Source organism: Armigeres subalbatus, chromosome 1, assembly GCF_024139115.2.
Source record: "Armigeres subalbatus isolate Guangzhou_Male chromosome 1, GZ_Asu_2, whole genome shotgun sequence".
Taxonomy (NCBI): Eukaryota; Metazoa; Arthropoda; class Insecta; order Diptera; family Culicidae; genus Armigeres; species Armigeres subalbatus.
The window spans coordinates 189,088,566-189,111,016 of record NC_085139.1 but is presented as its reverse complement, the minus strand read 5'-3'; the positions used below and the strand labels follow the sequence as shown (position 1 = coordinate 189,111,016).

At 40.5% G+C, this 22,451-nt stretch overlaps 1 pseudogene; it reads right to left on the bottom strand.

The window, feature by feature from the left end:
* Positions 1 to 2,966: 2,966 nt before the first annotated feature.
* Positions 2,967 to 6,264, bottom strand: LOC134206840 (uncharacterized; annotated as a pseudogene).
* Positions 6,265 to 22,451: the final 16,187 nt, after the last annotated feature.

Genomic DNA, 22,451 nt, shown 5'->3' with positions numbered 1-22,451 from the left:
CTCTACAACTTTGTCTAAGGGTACATAGCTATATGTATAATATTCACCGCGGGAAACATTAGTATCATTAATATACTAAATGATAATAACACTTATTATCATTCAGTATATTGAGTGGTCCTAGCGTTTCACGCTGTTAATATTAGACATAGAGCAATGTACCCCTAGACAGAGTTGTAGAGGGGAATCAGTGCTAGAAGTCCGCCATACAACACTTTTCAAAATTCCGCCTCTGAAATGAGTTATTCGCTGAATACTAAATGATAATGAAATCATAAGTTCAACACCTTCCCAGGATTCCAGTCCTTAGGGAAAAGCCGGAACCATCGGACCCTATCATCGCAATTTTTGTCTATTTTATTAGTGTTTTTGTCTTCACTTGTCATAAGACGAGTTTGTACAATCCCCTTGAATTTCACCACTTAATTGTATCTTGACAGATACGTATTTCGACCTCAACAGTAAGGCCGTCTTCAGTGTCTCGTACTTGACTCGACTGAAGTACGAGACACTGAAGACGGCCTTACTGTTGAGGTCGAAATACGTATCTGTCAAGATACAATTAAGTGGTGAAATTCAAGGGGATTGTACAAACTCGTCTTATGACAAGTGAAGACATTCCACTAAAAAGCTCAAAATAATTTTCTTAACAAGTGTTTTCGTGTTTTTTTTCTCTACCAAATTTTATTCTAACAATCATTTTAATGTGATAATTTTAACTCAAAATAACTGGCGAAGCCCTTGGTTGACTCGCAAGGCAGCCCTACTGGTCCGGCCTTCCTCTTAATTTAAATTGCTTAATCTTTCTAATTCCTTTCTTCATTGGTGTTGAACCTAATATTATAAATTTAAAAACACCTTAATAAAGACAGCTTCGATCATCTATCAGTTCCGTCCCGGCAGTTGCAGGTGTGAATATTACTGCGTTTGATCCGACTTTATCGTCGACTCTCTATGCAACCCCAACAATCATAATTGTAATTCCGCAATTAGCGGCACAAAAGTTCTAAGAATAAAATAAATAGTACTCGGCATTTCGGTAATCCAGAAATGCAATATGATCGATCTAACAATTCGACAGACTTTCTGTGTTCACATCCATATGACTATTGAATGGTTATTCAAATACCGTGTGTTTGGATCTTGACGTTGAATCAATCCTAAAATTAATTTGAAGGAGATCGCGATTTTCGCGAGAGTGTAGTTATAAATCCGCGATTTTCGCGACGATGTTTGACTGAACCGCGACTTTCGCGACTGGAGGGATGAATCCGCGACAAATCCGCGAAATTCGCGAAAAACGCGAAAATCGCGAAATCCGCGACTGTTGTAACAGCCCTGCATATAAAATCAATGGTCTAGTTCCCTCTAGGCGTGTTGAATAACACGCTCAACCGACAGCAGCTCTTGAATTGCCTGAAAAATAGAAAATTTTCAGAAAAAGCTAAACTAGTGAAATCGTTTTTTAAAAATGTTAGATAAACATGTTGACGTTTCCATCGTTTCCATGTGCAATCAGCATTGTTCAACATAACAAAGCATACTTCGATCAAATTATAAAAATTATAGTGGACACCTCAAACGTCAGATAGGGGTGATTCAAAATTTATGGCTTGGCCTGCGTAAAAAGCTGGATACCAGAAAATGCGAGGACCAACCCGCTAGACCGTCTTATTGGCAACCCTACGGTCAAATCTGGGTTTACATCGCATCTTCGGAGGTCCTCTCAAGTTTAATTCGATTATTCCTGCTCAAGTTAGTTTTAGTTGGTTTGAGTATGCATGGGGTAGGAATCAACGACGCTTATATTCATTTATTCCTGAGCTGGCAAGTTTCTAAAATAAGAAAATGTATTAGTAATTATTTATACGAATATATTGTACCGTTGATTGTACCTCGTTTGACAACTGAACATTTTTGACATATTGTTTTTTATGAATCTAAGCCTACTAGAACAGCGCTATAAACTGTACACAGTAAATGTCAAAACTGGATTACCATAGTTGATCCGTAGCTATGATAAAAAGCTGGATTGAATAGAAGGTTATTTGACCGAACAGGTCATGCCGTTGAATAGTTTATTTTGATGAATAGGTAATTAGGCCAAATTGGTCACTGGGCCAAATAAGTCATTTTTTCCGAATAGATCATTTGTCCACATGGGTCATTTGGGCAAACAGGTCATTCGGCCGAATAGGTAACTTAGCCGAAAAAGTAATTTGGCTGAAAAACTCAAAGGTGCAGCCCAACCGGGTTGTACGCAAAGGTGACGTAGGACTACGTTGCTGTTCGAAATTTATGGTATATGCCATGATAATGTGTGTCTCTTTATTAACATCGAGCAAACTGCTCGATAACTGAATCAAGAAGTCGAATAGTTGCTCCCAGTTAGATGGACTTTGAGTCTCCAACCTTTTTCCAATGCACCTTTCCAACAACTAACTGACACCACAATTTGAAATAACTTTTCAGCATCGCCTCTGGCAGCACGTGATAGCAACATTGCTATTTTTGTAGTGAAACCTTTCTTCATATAAAATACTGATTCGTTGAGGTTAAATGATCTGCAGCAACACCGAGGACCACTACAAATGCGATGGATTTTCGTTGAAAATGTTACCAGCGCCTCCGTGATGCTGTGTCTGCTCCGCTGCGATTGCTTTGATGCGTTCGCTCTGCGCGAAATCTTGTTCAAACTGAGGATTCGAACCAAACTCGCAAGTTGCTTGATTTTGTTGTCTGTGCTAGTGATGCATGTACGTGATTGGTTGGTTTACCTATTTCTAAACTTTTTATCAATTATCGATAATAAATAGTTAAAAATAAAAAAAAAAATGAAAATCCATCGAGAAACGGCTGAGATATTGAAATTTAAAGTCTGTTAAATTTTCGTGACGGTCTCCGATTTTCGCAATCGTGAAGTGTACCCCTATATAGAAAAGACAGACGTAGTCCTACGTCAAAAGTCAAAACCATATACCCATTCCTTTGTCGTTGGTTGGTTGATTCATAACATTGCACATCTTGATCATAATATCTACCGCACGAGCAGCTGAATCAACTTTGTACTGAACACGGTTGAATATCACATAAAATTATCCAGTAAGCTTTCTGTAGCTTGAACCAATTGCCAAAATATTAGGGTGAGCCGCAACTCCATGTGCTGAATACGTTTCGATAAGTTTACGGATAAGGTTCACACCGCTTGCCAGGTTTTCAGCAAACAACAATGTATCTTCCTGGGCAGAGAGTATCGTCAGCCGGACATTTTTGTTGATCTTGAATGGTTTCACACAGCAGTTCAGTGGCATCAGAGTACAACATACAAGTATGTCCAAAATATGAGTGAACATGAAAGTATTATCAAAATAACAATATTGTTGATGATATTATATCGAACCTTCAGTAGCTTGATCATGACTCATAAATTCAAGTATAGCGGCGGAGAACTGGTCATGTACTTTGAGAATAAAGTACGGTACGCTGGGCATATATGACCCATCCGTCCCGAAAGGGTTGAATGGAACAATGACCACGGGTCTCCAATAGCCTTGCGATCAAAGGCGTAGGATTGGCAATCCGGAGATTGTTAGTTCTATTCTCGGTTTGGTCTACTATATTTTCGACTTCCTGGGCATAGTGTATATCCATTGTACTAGCCACAAGATACATACTCATGCAATGGCGGGCATAGAAAAGCTTTCAATGAATAACTGAGGAAATGATAATAGAATACTAGGTTGAAAAGCAGGCCAAGTTCCAGTTGAAGTGTTGAGCCATTGAAGCAGAAGAAGACCATGGAGAAATCCACATACAGTTGGGTGTTGTTTGTGAATGTGTGATACTCTGCAACTAAATATCTGTACTATGTGTTCTAGGTTCCCCATTCATATAGCAGAAATATTCGGCTACAGGTGGTACAAGTCGAGGTTCAAGTTATATAAACTGATACTTGGGAAAAATCATTTTGATTACTTACCAATTGATGTCCATGTGGAGCTGCGTAAGGACGATACTTTGCAATAATCTCAACAGGTTTCAGCGTCTTTGTATCTTCAAATCGACATGTTTCTGTCATTTTCCACATTTTCATCACTGTATCCCAAGGTGCATTATTGACAGCAAGTCACCTGCTTGCTTCAGAGTATTCAGCTTCATGAGGGTTAGCGTTGTTTTCTTTAGCAGCTAGTTTTGCCGTATGCTGAAGTTCTCTTCGCTCTAGATCACGTTTCACGCTTTTCAGACGCTTATAAGCCTGATATATCGATCCTCCTGGATTCTTTCTCTCCGGAGGCGTAGTCGGGATGTAGTACATTAGCTGAAGTATAATTGTAATTATTTTTCATATATGGATACCAATACACAATGTTTATACCATATCATTGTTCTCAGCTGGGAATCGCAGCTTCACACAATTCACATAGTTCTCCAGCACTGCCTTCGGTAGCCGACATGATGCTACGTTATTCCCAGCAGAGTGACAGGAAAGATGGTGATTCGATATGATGCCAGCTAATTCCTTCTTGCTATCCTTCGATAACGATCCTTTCAAGCTGTTCTGGATAATGGCTTGTCCGACATCCGATTTGGCCAGTAGATTACTCAGATCGTCTGGTGAAAAAAAATGAATGTTGGCAAACTGAGGTTGGAGATCGATTGTTGGCTGAAGGATACCTGAGGAAACCTGTTGAAATAAAAAAAGAATTATAATTTATTAATTAATTTCATGTACAATTTTATATTTTTTTTTTGGCTTTCTGGCGACTAAGTCGAGTCAAGTACGAGACACTGAAGACGACCACACAGTTGTGGTCGAAATACGTATCATAACGAAAATTAACTGGTGGAATTAAATGGAGAGTACTTAATTCGTCTTAGACGGTTGAATAAGTACTGTCGTTCGGGGTGACATTGAGCCTAGGGGGTAAGATTGGGCCAAAAACGAAAAATGTTTCCACTCCTAATATATCAGAGAGAAATTTTAATGAAAACGGTGCTAAATTATATTAAAATTCACGTCTAGGAAATCACAAAACAAATTCCAAGAACTAATTGTGCTCGTACCATAATGCTTGGAATTTGAATATAAAACTATTGATCGAATGAACCCGTATTAAAATAGTGTCAGTAATGCCCCACAAATCTAGTACATAACTAGTTTTTAGATCGATGGATACCTGGTTCAAGATTTTTTTATGTACAGGTTATCCGACTTGTCAATATCCCCAACTCAGCCATCTTGGATTTTTGTATGGAATTTATGCTCGTTTGTTTACGTTTTGCACTGAAAATGTATGTTTCCCCCCCGCGCTGGTTATTCCCATCTACTGACGAAGTCGGATAACCTGTACATAAAATATCTTGACCTGCTTATCATGTTACGATAATCTGTTGTTGATCTGAGATTGGGCCAAGCCTTTGGTTGATTTGCCTTACATAGTTGGTAAGAGCCGTAATTTAGGCAATTATTTTTAATGAACGATTGAATCGAGGCATCGTCACCGCTGAACTTTATTTTACTTGGCCCAATGTCACCCCCTGTGAGGGGTGAGAATGAGCCAATTTTGAACAACATATAACTTTGAAGAATTTCCCTCATTTATTATTTTTTCCCCACACAGTGGTAAATTTCAAGTTTCAAGTTTGCGCCAAACTAATTCAAGTTTGCGCCAAACTAATTAAAACTTGAATTCAATGTTAACTACTGGACCTTTGTAACATTTACTTGGAACATACCACATTTTGGCCCAATGACACCCCCGTAGACGGTAAATCTAAATACGCTACTACTTACCCAACGGTCGATGCATCTTGTTGCTCATTAAATGAGACAAAATTTTCAAAACGACTTATCTGCTTTTGTAAACAAAGATTCAAACGACGATTTGACGAATCTTATAGCTCCCCCACGCAAACAAACAAACGTGAAGGTTTCCGCTACCTGTTGATGGTGTTAGTTTGCGTCGGAGAGCTATCAGATTGGTCAAATCGTCGTTTGAATCTTTGTTTTCGAAAGCAGATAAGTTGTTTTGAAAAATTTGTCTTAATTTAATAGCGGGCTTATTGCACCAGCAGCTGAAATTCCCATGTTTTTGGACACATCCGATAGCTTGGTTACACACTTATGTTTACCGCTAGCTTGCCTTTCTCACCACTATCCTGTTTCTCATCCGTGCCGTCGCTCACGAGGCCGTCTGAATCGAGTTCGTCAATTTGCTTCTCGGAATAAGCTTGTACTCGCGAAATCGCTTGAATTCTGTTCATCAATTTGCGCTTCGAAATCAGCTTCCATCAGGTTGTAACAAATTTCATATTTTTGAACAGTGTTGCTAACTGTCACACTTCTACAATTTCTACACAGAGAGAAAAAAAATTGTGCTTTTTAGAATATCGCACTTTCATTTTGAAAGTTGTTCATTTCTTGTAATGTTGAGTAGCGAAACATTTACTCTGAGAACAAAACTTTCTATTTCAAAGTTTTTTTGTCATTGGAACATTGTACCTTTGAAAGCGGAAATTTTTAACCTGAGAGGTAGAAAGGTTTTAAATGAACTCTTAATTTTCGTGGTTTGGCAACACTGGCAATGATTTAAAACACTCTGGCAACCAAACGAGCTGTCAACGTCTCGGCTCTAGAAATTACTCCCGCCGTTTCAAAAAGAAGTCAAGTGCTCCTCAAAACCTGAATAAAATCCTTCGACAAGTTGAATGAACTACAAGGTAAATATTTCAAGACTATTCTTTGTAATGAAAACTCCACGGTTTTGTCTGTTATTTTCCAGCCGTCGAAGAATCGTCGTAGTTGGGGACTGGCTTCGGAACAGATTATCAAACACCTAACTGCAATCGAACATCCGGCTGTCAACATGCAACGGTACTCTTGTGCTTAACTGCGTTTTCTTTACGTGAATTGTTTATATTATTATTAAATTTTGTTCCCAGATTGAAGCTGTTACTTCGGTTACTTCACATACAGCACAGGATAAACATTTCGCGACGAAATCCTGCCTAAACTCCGAACAACGGATTTCACCAACCAGAAGTTGGCTGCTGCCGAAGCCGCTCCCACTCAGAAACGTGACCCTGAATTTGGAAGTAAACGGAAGGAAATAAGCTTGATAAATGATAAAAAGATAATAAAATAGAAATATAATTATCAATTCTAAATGTTTGTATCTTTTTGTAGGATTGAGATTGTTATTTGTTAATTTTGAATTAAAAATGCACCTGTGAAATTAAGAGTGAATACAATTAGTTGTTTTGAAACTATCACTAGTTAATTCTAATATAAAATTCACCTTTTGTTTTGAGAGGAAAATGTTATTTTGAAAATATTCCTACTGTCAGACTTCTTGCCGAGGTGACATTTTTTTGCATTGGTAGAATTAACAGTTCTATACTTTCTACTGAAAATCACTAACTAATTTTCTTAATTTTACCAACGTTTCTTTTAATTTTACCAACGATTTTTTTTTGTGTGTATCGGTATCGGAACCGAGAGATTCAACCTTACACATCATCCCACTTGTCGCCCCACCTGTGGGGCAATTATCACCACCAGTCTTCCCTGACAGTTTTCTCGGATCCGCATCATTGGAATCCGGACCAATTGCCTATATTATTGAAAAACAAAGAAAATTTACTCTTCATAAACAATGCTGAAAAAGTGAGCTTATAAGTACCTGAGCAGTTTTCCATTGCGAAATTCGTCGAAACACCTCCTGTCCAGTCCCACTCAACACGGTACCACCTACACGGGTTCAAACCCGCTCCCAAAAGTGGTAAAAACGACTCATGATATCATGAGCCTAGTGTATTTTACCTTTATGAAAATACACCATGATTAGAGCTCATGATATCATGATTCATGCTCCCGTAACGCATCCGAAGCGTTACAAATTATTCTGCCAAAAGAGAACCATGATTCGGAATCATGATATCATGAGTCACTGCACCCCAAATCATGATTTGAATTCTGGAAATCATGAACTTAGCTCATGATGGTGGATGCGCACAATTCATGATTCAGTTTTTTTCTAGGACCATGCATCCAAATTATGATTTCGGGATTTTGAATAATGAAATCGGGTGCAACTTTTTCGGGTACCATATATGAAAACATGTTTTTGGCATTGTGAATCTGCAGGTGCTTATTATGAAACACATTTTGGTATTTTCATTAGATTTATTTTGTTCATAGTAGGGGTAATGACGGCTTTGGCAGGTTTTGTTCTATTATTGGCAGGGGGGTTTTTTATGACTGATTATGCTCAAATTTGGCCCAAACATTCTTTGCATATCAAAGAATATTGTGGCCAAATTTCATAAAATTCGGTCGACAAAACCCCCTGCCAATAATAGAACAAAACCTGCCAAAGCCGTCTGTTCCCCTACTTGATGATCCCTTTGCCTTCCAGTCGGTTGCTGGGATACTCGTTGAAGTTTTTGAACTGTGAATGGATATTTTTATTTATTGTTTGACGATTTATCACGTAGAATACCTTTTCGGATTTTGCGTTGAGTTCTCAAGTTGCTTCATTGATTCTGGTCTCGATTTCAGGTTGCAAAATCTTTACTGGTTTCCTGTCGCACGATGCCTTAAACAGAATTTTCTTGAAGAGGAAAATGGTTTTCTTTGTAGAAATATAAGCCATGAATTCTGCTGTAAAATAATTTCATTTTTGTAAAGAAACAACGTATAACTAAAAGAAACATGGGACTATAGACTGGTTGGAAAGTATGGGGAGAAAAAAATGTTGTCGAATTCCCCAGGATTGTGTCTTTTGGTGAGAAAATCAATCTCTCAAAATTTTAGCTCAATCGCTTGTTGCATAAGCTGGCGCATTTGATTTAAAGTTTGTATGGGGACTTCAGCCAAAATATATAGGAAAATGCACCTTCATCACTCATTCAATCTTTAAATTGGTTCTGAATGCTCGATTGAGCTCAGAATCGCAAAAAGAGCAGTTGGTATGTTACAGAACAATTTCACGGAAGATTGTGATTGTGATGATTAAATGAACTTTTACTTAGTTTTCGGCTGATTTATTAGGAACTAGATTGTGTATTTTTGGATTTATTGATCGAATCGAATCAGCCGGAAACTATATAAGAGTTCATTTAATCATCATACAATCTTCTATGAAATTGCTCTGTAACATACCAACTGTCCTTTTTTGCAATTCTAAGCTCAATCGAACAATCAAAACCAACAAGCGATTGAGCTGAAATTTTGAGAGATTGATTTTCTCACCAGAAGACACAACCCTGGGGGGTGCCCCGTGGAATTCGACAACTTTTTGTTTCCTGGGCCAGTCTAGTGGGACAACCTAGTATAAAAGGAATATGGGAAGTCTATGCGTAGAACGGCAGACTAACCCGTATGAAAACCCGATACATACAGCAAGACATGAAGGTCCTGTCGTAAGCCACGTAGACCGATTTTAACCCTCTCTCGCACAGTGTTTTATTTCGTCAATTTCACGAAACAAATACAAAAACTCAAAAATTATTGATTTTAGGTGTAGTAATAATGTGTTATAAAAATATTTTTCCTCCTCAATGAGATAGACACGTGGTGTCTTGGGCAAAGTTGTAGCAAATCAAACAACTTTGCTGAAGATGCCGAATCTCTACTCTTATATGTATATAACAAACTTAACACGTTTTATATGGAAACCCCCTTTAAATCTCTATTTTCATTACAACTTTTAGCAATGATTTTTTACATTTCGGATTTTTACACATCGCTACACCCATTCCCTAGGAAGCTTTCGCTACCAGTTTTGGGAATTGGGAAATAGGAGAGTCAAGAAAGATATGTCTTACCAAGCTCTTTTGGAGCTTTCGCAGTAAGATACAATCTCTTGCAACTCTGCAGAAAAGCTCTAAATCGCCTTCCTCGGCAGTAGTGAACTAAAAAGAACTCCTCGGCAGTAGTGATTCCATGACTGACGATTATCACGTAGGAGTAATTGGCCAGCCCTGCACGGTCCAAGATCATTTCAAAATCCTCTAGGGCCTCATTGTCCAGAAGTGGATTATAGAGCTTCTGCTCATGGGTTATTTCCGCTATTACTGCAGGCAGCAGAGGTTCTCATTCCATGATCCATACTGATGCATATGTTAAAATTTAGTTTTGTATTAGTTTTAATTTCGCAAATTGAAAATTGTATGGAAAGGCAAAATGATCCACCTACCTGATGGAGCGGAGACGGAACTAACTGACGCAACTGGACGGAACTGATCGACGCAAGTGGAAACAGAACTGGTCGGACTGGAGACGGGCCTGGACGGGAACTGTCTTAAAAAAGTGAATAAAACAAGCACTTAATCATAAAAAGTCGAGAGAAAAGGAAAGTTATTCTTTCAAATTCATCAATTTTTCTTACTTACCGGAACTTTAGCGGAAACGGGATGGCGACGAAATAAACGAAATTAAAAATTTTACTGGCGGACAGGAACACCTACAAGATGGCACGAAAACACTGGCACTGAGCTGATGGAATAGAAATAGTCAAATGTTTCTTATTTCATAAAAAAATAAATACTTTTTTGAAAGTTTTGCATTTTTACTTTCGAACGCGAACGACGCTGCAAAATGATTGATTGCACGTTTTGACAGATACGCAAAACGCATGATGTGATCATGATTTCTGGCTCATGAAAATGGGTGCGCGGAATCACGGAAATGGTAATTTCGGTCTTGCAATCATAGTTTCATAGTCATGATTTCATGAAGGAATGTAGCTTCTGGTTTCATGATTCACAAATCATGATAACGGGATCAGATTTGTTTCCGTGTAACACTGCTTCCCACTCGGATGCAGCAAGCGTACCAAAACTCTCAGCCGGGAAATTTTTATCTATAATAAAAATTAATGTCCATTATACTTATATTTCAATAAACAAGAAAACTCTTACCACATAATGTGAAAGCAACGTCCAGCGGTAAGCTGGTCTGCAAGCAGATTTTGTAAATATAAGTTGAATTCCCGGATAAAAAATAACATTAAAATATCATTAATTCTATTGTTACAACACCATTTAAAACATAATTTTTACCATTGAATATAATGGATTTTTGACAATAAAATCACATGAGAAATAATGGTTTTCCACGATAAAATGAATGGTAAATGGGACTTTTACAATTAAAAAGAGGGGTTGTTATGTATCAATACAATAAAAAATCGAAAATTTTCCATACAAAATTCGGAGCAAAACAATTGATTTTACGGTACTTCAATGGAATGATTTCGAGCGACAAAACAATAGAAAACATTGTTTTAAATGTTTTCAATTACTGTTTCTATTGTTTTACAATAGAAATTCAACAGGATTTAGAATACATTATACTCCAATATTTCAATAAAAATACAATACAATTAATTGTTTTACAAATTATTTTATTTTCCTTCGTTTGTTTAGCATATCTTTAGACGAATCCAGCGCACTACTTCCAAAGTTAAGTGGGTTGCCTGTATCTGGAGAAAAATCCAACATCGGTTTAAAAAGCGTACTAACTTTGTTCCGAATACACAATATATATATTGTCGGCGTAGCACCAAGTTAGAATTCGGAAGTCGGGACTTCCGAACCGAACTTTCTTCCGAAGTTTTATTTGTCAAACTTATTGATGCGTTGTTTAGCGCATCTTTAGGCGAATCCAGCGCACTACTTCCGAAGTTGGGAAAGTTGCCTGTATCTGGAAAACTTCGGATACCTGCATCAGTTCTTATTATATCCCGTTGGTGAGATTGGCCAATGGTAGCCACTGAACGATCTTGAATCAGTGACCAGCAAGCAGCAGTATTTTATTTGTCATAAGCTTCATTTCTGTAAAGGAACAAGGATACATGTTACCAGGCATGTCATCAGGTATTATGATGATAAAATTTTCATTTATTTTTTGTTCGGGATGAACTCGTTCATTATGTACATTGAACTTTTGTAGTACATATAAGATTACGATTACCGGTGGTGAGTATAAACCGTTTGTCAGCGCAGTATCATTACTTGACACTTTACCGGTCGCTACTAAACGCGCTGCTAAAACAGTAGCGCAGCTGACAGGTGACTAAATTGACCAAATAACAGCGCTACTATTTGATGAACTATCAAACGTCGAACGTCACCGATACGGAATGCAGCCACCAAAATGATAACCGAAAATACCGAAAATAGTGACCGATGCGAAAAAGAGTGACTAATCTAAAATTACAGTACAGTGAGGGTGATCAAAATACTCGCGCCCAGTAATAATGCTCTAACGCGCTTCAACACTTCAGATACTTATACCACGGTACAGAAGCCATAGTGATCTACCGCTTGCCCAGCAGCAGAAACTGTAATGAAAAATACACTTTCTGCACCATACAGTTTCATTATTTTCATCTCTTCACTAATTATAAACAAAACTGTACACGCTCAAATGAATCCAGCCATTCTCCGAGTAAAATGATAAGCAAAAGTTTTTGTTCCCTTTCATTTTTTGAAATCAAATTTGTATTGCATAACATTTCTAGACCTGCAACAAGACCTGCAATATGAAAATATATACTTGAGAATCGGTATAACATTTTTATTTATTTAACAAACAAAGCTATTGTAATTTTATTGTTTTCAATTGTTATTTCATCAATATAATAAATCCATGAAATATTCCATATTTCCAGATCATCCAAACCGAATACTTTTAAAATTTGTTTAGTTTTTGGATGAGCAATACTAAACATAAGCGAACAATAAAAATATAATAGAATATATCGGAAACATTTAAATATATTGTTATTTTAATGTACGTGCAATAAAGATCTTCTACAACCGTGAACATTTTACAATAAGCATACAATAGTTTGTATTGTTTGCCACACCATCTATTGTATTTCAATGGGATATGTCATACAAGTTACTGTAAATTTTTATCCGGGTTTCTCATCGAAAATCCGCAATGCATGAACGGATGTCATATTTACACTTTAAATACACTGAACACTAGAATAACTTCGACACAATGCGAATAAAATATTTATCCAAAACACATGGCACGAGTTAACACATAATTCGCCGCCATTCACTTGTACGGTTTTCTAATCAAATTTTCAAGGCATAGCTGAGGTTAAACGAAAACTCTCTCATTGGGGCAATGTACATTTTGGATGGGAATTTCAAATTGTAATCATCCGTGTATAACACGAGGTTGGCAATATCATTCGGTAATGGTAAGATCGATTTGTGCTATTTTTTGTTTGTTTACTTAATTAATAGAAACCATTCTGGAAACACTCAAACATTTCGAACCCGATTTATTTTCTAGATAAATTGTGTACGCAAAAAAATGATATCAGAAAATTGATCAATAGTGGTTTATAATGAATAGTTCTATCAACATACAACGAGAGAAGGTAATCCCTTGCTGAGATGTGCTTAATTTTATGAACCGATCCGGAACTGTTTCATTCCAAAGCTGATTGCAAGAAACTTGTGTGTCGTCGCAAATTCTTAGCCGAGTCTTGTTCCTCGTGCTGTTGTCTGCCGAAAAACAATTAGTATTAGACACAGACGGACCAAAACCAACCGCAGATCGATGGATGGACACAGTTTCGTGCTCGTGTAAAATTTTCCAAAACGATTTCCTCCGCGTTTTCCTACTGATTGTGTCCCATATCTGGTTGAGAAGCAGCTGAGACCGTTGATACTTCTTAAATTGCTGTTTTTCCTTCTCTCGTTCAGCACCAGTACGACAACACACCCAAGTTTATACAATGCGATTTTCCTCTCGAGGGCGACCCAACGATAGTAGCAATGAAAATCCTCACCGAAACAATTAAATATAAGCCGCTTAGAACAAAAACGTATTGTACGTTTGCGCAGCAAAAAGTTCTAATTCTCTTACGGGGAAATGTATTAGAAATATGAACTTCTTACCTAGTTCATAAATACCTCTTCTGATTATTCGTTTGACAGAAATAGCAGCAACCCATAATTCCTAATTCAACTTCAACCAATAATTATCAACTTGCTCATTAAAACGTGTTATGGCTTAAAAAGCGGCCTAGATATACCTTCAATAATGTATATATCCATGAATTTTGTCAAATGAAGTATATTTAATTTCCATAATTAATACGATCGAGCAACAAAAGATAAATAAAATTAATCAATTTGATAGAATGGTTTTGGTACCGACTATTATTGTGGCCATGCACAGCGAATGCCACGGACAGTGGCACTCCTGCGAGGAATCAAGGCGAGGGAGACGACCCAGCTCGATAGCCTGTACCCCTGTCATTCGAATGCTGTGCAGTACATTCGTATATTCTATTGCTGTATAATATCGTATGTATTGCTGTATAGAATTCGATTGGTGAATTTCATACGCACATTCGGATGTTCGGCTCAGAGGATGCTCGTCACTTCAGCATTGTTGTAGGGGTGTCATCTAATTCAAAATTAATGTAGTTTACCATTTTCATGTTATCACGGACGTTCATTACAACATGGAAGTGGTTGATTTTCGTATCAAGCGACTTATTTACAGTTTGGCATAATATAAGTAAGCTTTTATGTTTCAATACGCGAAGGCATCTGCAATAAAACATTCTACGAAAAACATTTTCGATGAGCATATTGGCGCTACTGATACCAAGTATTCTGGCTTTGGAAACCGTCTTCGGGCAGAAGTTAGGTGCCAAATGAAAATATGTCAATTGTGAGTCAAATTTCGAAGGGTTCTCGAAAGCTTGAGAGACTTTCGGCGCTTCTTTTTTATCTCACTATGGATTTTAAAGACTTCCTGTCCAATGGCATCAGAAACTCTTGAAATATTTGGAAAACCATCTGAAACTACTGATTTAAAACATTCCATACCTATAGACAAGCGTAGTAAAAACCTTCAATTCATAAGCCGTAAAGTGGGGGAGCATCATTCTTTTAACGCGATTAACACCATCGAAGTAAATTAGAATGTACTAGGGGGAATGACGGCTTCGGCAGGTTTTGTTCTATTATTGTCAGGGGTTTTTTTATGACTCAAATTTTATTATGCTCAAATTTGTCCTAAACATTCTTTGCATATCAAAGAATATTGTGGCCAAATTTAAAAAAAAATGGTCGACAAAAACCCTCCTGACAATAATAGAACAAAACCTGCCAAAGCTGTCTGTTCCCCTATTTGTTAGGTAAATCCTTTTGCGATGTCATGTCCAACAGGGTTCAATTCGATCACCCCTATTGCAGCATCCGAAAAAATACTCGTTTTACTACAGGCACCCCTTCTCACACTGCCGCTAGCACTTATTATTGATATTGATCTGTCGCAATCCACCATACATACGTATAACCGCTCAATCGTAATCAATTACGATGAAAGGGTCGCGTGTTTTTGTGTGTGCATTATTGTATACGTGGAATTATCGATGGGGCCCCGTGAATGTCGCCCCGTCCGGACAGTTTATGGTTTAATCGAAAAATCACATTTTACGAACAACCTCGGGAATTGTTCAAGACTAATCGCTTTTGAATAGCTTTTAGATGGGTCTTATTCATCATTTCAGCGATATAATTTGGGCAGTTTGATTCTATTCGTTCAATAAAGAGATTCGAAAGGAAAACAATATCACGAGCTATGCATTCCAGCGTTTCAGTCAAAGGCTGTACCATCTTCCTGTTACGAGACTTTTCCAATAATACCAAATCAGGAGCATTGGTATGCACCGACGAACTGTGCCTTTCAATCCTTGCATACTCACATAGAAAAAGGTACCTGAAATACGAAAGAAAAAAAAACCTGATCAATCCACCGAGCGTGTTGTTGCATTTCTCGTGCGTTGAAAAGGCAACGAAGATTCTGTCGACCATTTGGTAATTTGGGTTCGATCATTGAATCATAGAATATTCATTTTAAGAATTGAACATCAAAATAAGTTTCAAGGGGAACTTTTATTGAAAAGATCCACTTTGGTGGTGATTTTTAAGGTTAAGGACTTCTGTCTACTTATGATCAACAACGGGTCTAACAGTTTTATTCGTATACCGTTTTGACTCGAAGTCCGGACACCTAAGCACTGCTGAATTTTCAGTTCATTATTTCAAACGGAATTAAGTACTTGACGCTGAGTGATTACACACCCTGTCAAGATAAACTTATCAAATTTGCTGTAGTGTACTGAAAATTACATTTTGTATGCACGAAATAGCTAATATAATTGAAAACATTGAACATCGCTTGCTTCGAAATCCAGACACAGTATAAGGGATGCTTCAAATACCGGACAATTTTGCTTCGAATTTCCGGACACTTCGAGTTTGGCTATATTGATTCTCAAATAGCCAATTTAATCCGTTCAAAGACAACCATTTTAAAGACAACAAAGGATATAGCATTCATATTTTTCGATTAATAGAAATCCGTAAGGTTTCTATACTCATTTGTATGGAAATCTGGCATCCCCCTGTTGTGTGTACCATCCGAAGGTTCTGCTCCGAGATTGACCAGGAATACCAAAAAACAACATTTGAAACCAAGCAGGAGCATTTAACTGCAAGATATACAACATTCGGAATGTAATAATTTCATACAATCTTCCCCTCTTCCTTTTCAAGGTAGAACGCTTTTTTTGACATTTGACGTGTCTGTAGGTAATGAAATATTTTCTTCAATACTACCTCTCAAATTCAACGTGGGTAAGCTACAATTAGTGGTATTTATGTGTCTTTTGAAAACCGTTTCAGTTTGCTTTTAGAAATCAAGGATTGAAAGGATTGAAATAATGAATTCATGCGGATTGATAAATCCGGGCGTGTCCGAGAAATGTTGAGTTTTTTTTTATTTGACGGGAGTCGTTCACGACGTGTCTTTTTATACAATTCTGTTAAAAATCTAATTTTACGAACTTGTTTTTTTTTTAACAAAAATGTGAATGGTTAAAAAAATACATTTGAAGACAAACTTTCACTAGAAACTGAAGACAAGTTTTGCTACTTGTGTACAATTAATAAAGTGATACCATTTACAATATGTGTATAAGTATATATCGATAAGCTGAGAGCAAGCAATGTTCCTTTTGGAGTGTAGCAACTCATATCTTATGAAATTGTTACAATGATTGCTCATTACGAATCATTTGATTTCAATTAACTAAACTGATAAACAGTTATTCAACATCATTTCAGCATGTCCGGAAATCGAAGCAATTGTAAAAACTTGTCTCGAAGTCCGGACATACAGAAAATGTAATAAAAATTATAGCTATGAATTCCCAAGCAATTACTCTAATTCATGACAAAGAGTGCTATCCTACTATGTTAATGAATTACTAAAACCCCTTGCAAAAGATAGAATAGAAAATATGAGCTTAGTTTTTCTAATGTTGAGTCTTAAGCTGCATTCTAAGAAAAAACGAAATTCACCGTTTATTATATACATGCTTTCAACGTTTAACTCTAATTTTCAAGTTTTTATCACAGATCACGGATTACTTACATTTGTTAAAATGGTTTCAAGTCCAAGAATCGTTCCCTGCATTGATAACCCAAGAAATACTTGTTGAGATGGTAAATAAAATCAAATAACAATTGAAGTGTCCGGCTTTCGAAGCGTCCGGCAATTCGAAGCAAAACGGTATGTTTTAGCTTGGCCTATTGCACAAACCTGCTCATAAAAAAATGTGAGCTTCTCATACAGATATTGCATAACAAGCATGCAAAATTGTAAGCTTGTAAGTAATAACATTTGTATACACATTTTGCAAATTTGTCTAGCATCCGTTACAATACGACTCGCTCCTTCATTCAACTTTATTCTCGTGAATTTTGAAATAACTTCAGAGAGTAATTTGCAGAGAAGAGGCCTCTCAGTTCCAGCCTAGGAACCTCCCGTAAGCAAAAAAATACAGTACATAAAAATTAACAATGCAAATTAAAACTAAATACTTAAAAAAACATTAAAATTTGGTAAAAAATAAAATCTGAACGAAAATTTAGGACTGAATCCTAAAGAGAAAGAACAAGTCTCTCACTTATCATCTCTGTACAGATACACGATGTGTACCATACCGCGAGAGACTTTTTTCGCAAGCTGTTATGATAGAGAACTGAAGGCTTCCCCAGACCTAAGCGATTTCATCGCCGCGACAGCGACAACTAGTCGCCGCGATTCTATCGTTGGGTCGCCGCAGGCAATGTTTGATTTACGCTTCCATCGCTGTCGCCAAGCGATAAAATCGCGTCGCAAATGTCGTGTCGCGCGAGTTTGGGGGAACCTTGATTCGGGAGGCAATACCCCTTGATAAATTTCTTTTAGAAAGCTCCAAATGTGGGGAACACTGGCTCTGATTATGCATTTCAACTTTTCTAGACAGCTGTGCAGTAACCAACACGAAAATAGCAAAAATAAGGGGGTTGTCTATCCGATTCTGTTTTTCGTACTTGTATACAAGTTTGATAAATTTGCTATCATGGCTTGTTATGATTCGGAACAGTTTTTGTCTCTCTTCTATCGTTGTTCGTTATCCATTGAGAGCGATTTCTGCAAATAAACACACCACATAAATCGGTTGTCTTCCACGGTGGGGAGTCCTCATCGGCAACATTTAGGCCTGGTTGCCAACTATAGCCCTCAAGTATTTGCGGGTACGTCGGGGGTGACTGCTCCAACGGAGCAGACACAAAACCGGGGGAGACAGTCTCCAGGGGATGAGCTCCCTGGGGGCCGCTCCAAAACGCGGAGGGTTACTACCCAGAACAAGGGTAGTGGGGCTGGGAAGCTGAACCCCGGTCAGGTACCTCCAAAACCAGGGGAGGAAGGACCTGGAAAGGTCCGTCCACTCAGGCAAGACGGTGGTTAGGGGTTACGGCAGGCTGAAAGTTCTCAGCCGCACCAGACCAGGGAAATAGAGGGGAATGACGCCTCCTGGACCCTGGTCAAGAACAAGAGGAAACCGAAGACGTCAAGGGCCGAAAAGAAGGCCCAGGCGAATGAGGGTAGCAAGAAGTCTAGGGTAGGCGCCAATCGCTCCAGGGGCGATGCCCTAGTCATCACGGCGGACGAGGCTAAGTACTCGGATGTTTTGAAGGCGATGAGGAGTGACGTCAAGCTCGGTGAACTCGGCGCCGACGTACGTCGAATAAGACGTACCCGGATGGGCGAGATGATACTCGAGCTGAAGCGGGGCGTCTCGCAAAAGGGCGCCACCTACAAGAAGTTGGCGGAGGAGGTCCTAGGCGAGACGGTCAAGGTGAGGGCACTCACGACGGAGGTGAATCTAAGGGTTAAAGACCTGGACGAGATCACTGAAGTCGCACTGCGGCGACAGTGTGAAGTGGAGACGCCCACCGCAGCCGTTCGGCTACGGAAAGGTCCGGCAGGGACGCAGGTAGCATTGGTTCGGCTATCTGCAGCGGACGCCTCCAAGGTAGTCAAGTTAGGGAGCGTCAAGGTGGGATGGTCGGTATGCCCTGTGCGCATATACGAGCAACCCGAAGTTTGCTTCAAGTGCCTGGAACCGGGGCACAAGCAATGGGACTGCAAAGGCCCTGACAGAAGCAATCTCTGCCGACGCTGCGGATTGGAGGGACATAAGGCACAATGCTGCACGAACCCTCCCAATTGTTTGATTTGTTCCAGCAAAGCTGTGAACAGCAAGCACCCTAATGGGGGCGCGATGTGCCCGGCGTTTAAGCGTGCTGCAAAATCAAAGTGCAGGTAAAGCAGCTGGCTTGCTCGGCTTCGCCCGAGTGTTTGGTGTGCGCAGGCTTAGAGGAAACGGCGGAACACGTGTTGTTCGTGTGCTCACGTTTTCGCGCAATGCGTGACCACATGCTTGCCACATGTGGTCTGGACACTACCCCGGACAACCTAGTTCGGAGGATGTGTAAAAACGAAGTTGGCTGGAACGCCGTTTTATCGGCTATCGCCCAAATCGTCTCGGAGCTACACAGAAGGTGGCGCGTGGACTCAAGGATGGCTAGTTCAGGCGCAAATAAGAGGTGGTCCAAGGGATCGGAGTCGGCTTCATGGGTCATACCGGTGGTCATGCTCTGTGGTCGAACTCGATCCTTTTATCGAACAAGTGGCCGCGCGAAGAACAACATGGTATCGTCGCTTTCGCGGCGTCGGTCAACCGGGCGGGTTCCGAGCCCGAGGATGGAAAGGGGTCCTCGTCAAGGCTGGGGCAGGCGTAGGCCTCGCGTCGGCAAGTTCTTCTGTGTGCTGGCGAATAGGCCCTATCGCAGAAAGGTCAATTTGGGGTGCACGTGGCATCATCATTCTTGATACCAGTCGTGCAGAGGGAAGCAGGCGCGAGGTCGACCCTGCCCACCTTCCGAGGACATAGGGCGTGGTAAGGCCACCTGGAAAGCCGGCAATGCGCTGGCACGATACCATGGTGTTCTTCTAAAAAGGCGAGTCACGATGTTCGATGCTGCAAGGGCGCGCAGCTAACCTCGAGGGTGCGTCATGCACTGGCCCCTTTGAAGCATTACTTTCTGGTGGTACCGAAGGGACGATGGGCTTGGCGGCAATGGAAACGGTTTAGCTGGTCGGGGATGCAGCCCTGCCTCCCTCATTGGAGGTGGCCCCTAACCCAGCACTTCCTGGTCAACCCAGGATGTCTGTTGAGCAGATTCCCCCTCCATTGTTTAGGAAGAAAAAAAAAAAAAAAGGCGGGTGGTGGGAAGAGAGAAAACCGACAAAGGTGCTCAAACCGATGCCGATACCAGGCGCAAGTCGCCGGGCCGCAAGAGGGTAGAGTGGGGCAGCCGCTACACCAATCGAAGGGGTCTAGCGTTACTAGAGGCACTAGCGAAGCTCGACGCAGTGCTAGTTAATGATGGTTCCGCTAGCACGTTCAGAAGGAACGGGATCGAGTCATGGATTGACGTAACGTTTGTCCGTCCTGGTCTGGCACCAGACTTGGACTGGAAGGTGGACGAAAGCTACACCCATAGTGATCATCTAGAAATTCGCTTCAAGATCAACTATGACGTGCAACATCCGAGGTTCGGGGATCTCTGTCAGGTCCGTGGGAGGAGAACCTATCACTTTGACAGCGAAGTTTTCACCGCGGCCCTGGGAATGGAAGCCAATACTAATGGTCTAAGCGGGGATGCGTTGGTAGCTATCATGTGCGTGTGACGCCACCATGCCGAGGAAAGCCCTGCCGAGAAATGGCAGACACCAGGTATACTGGTGGAGTCCAGAGATTGCGGCCTTTCGATCAACCTACCTAGTACCTCAAGGCTAGACGAAGGATTCAACGTGCCCGCACCGAGGATGAAAGAGCGCACCACCGTGAAGTGTTTCGAGCTGCGAAACTGGCCTTCAACAAGGCCATCAAGAGCAGTGAGAGCGTGTTTCGACAACCTATGCGAAGGATCCAACGCGAATCCGTGGGGTGATGACCAAGACCAAAGGGAGCTCTTCACCCCCCGAACGGTCCCGGATAGGTTGGCGTGGATTATCGCGGTACTTTTCCCGTTCCGAGCCACAAATCCCTGGCCTCCTGCACCGCAAGGCAATATGGGTGCGGCCGAAATGGTGGCTACGGTGACGAACGAAGAGTTACTTGCGGTGGCCAAATCCCTGGTATCAAACAATGCTCCAGGGCCTGATGGAGTTCCGAACAGCACTCTCAAGGCAGCAATCATTGCGAATCCGAACATGTTCAGGTTAGCTATGCAAAGATGCATAGATGAGTGCAGATTCCCCGAAAGATGCAAAAAGGCTGAAACTGGGGTTGTTGCCAAAGGCCAGGAAGCCGCCGGGTGACCCATCGGCGCATAGACTAATCTGCCTTATAGACACGACGGGCAAGTTGCTGAAGAGGATCATCCCCAACAGGCTGACCCCGTACTCAGAGGGTACGAACGGCATGTCAAGCAATCAGTTCGGTTATCGCAAGGGTAAGTCCACGTTGGACGCTATTAACTCGGTGGTAAAGACTGCCGAGATGGTGATCCAACCGCAAGACGGTTCAACATGCAGTGATTCACGTGGGTGAAGTCGCGATCGCATCAAAGCGGAGTTTTAAGCTCCTTACGGTCGTAATAGACGACAACCTGACTTTCGCCAGCCATGACGACTATGCGTGCAAGGCTTCGACTGCTGTTGCGGCTTTAACAAGGATGATGTCCAACAGTTCCAAGGTGTTTGCCAGGCTACTGGCAGGCGTTGCTGTATCTATTCTTAGGTACGGCGGCCCGTCCTGAGCAAGATCTCTGGGGGTAACCAGTTACCTGCGGAAGCTGGAGAGCACGTACCGCTTAATGTGTCTCAGAGTGATATCTGCCTACCGCACGATATCACACGATGCAGCCTACGTCATCCGGGAAGACGAGGAGTGTTTCGAGCTACGTGGCACCAGAGGAGCCCGCGAACGCATCAGGGTGACTTCGGTCACTAGATGACAGCGCGAGTGGGATTACTCTTTTAAAGGTAGGTGGACCCACCG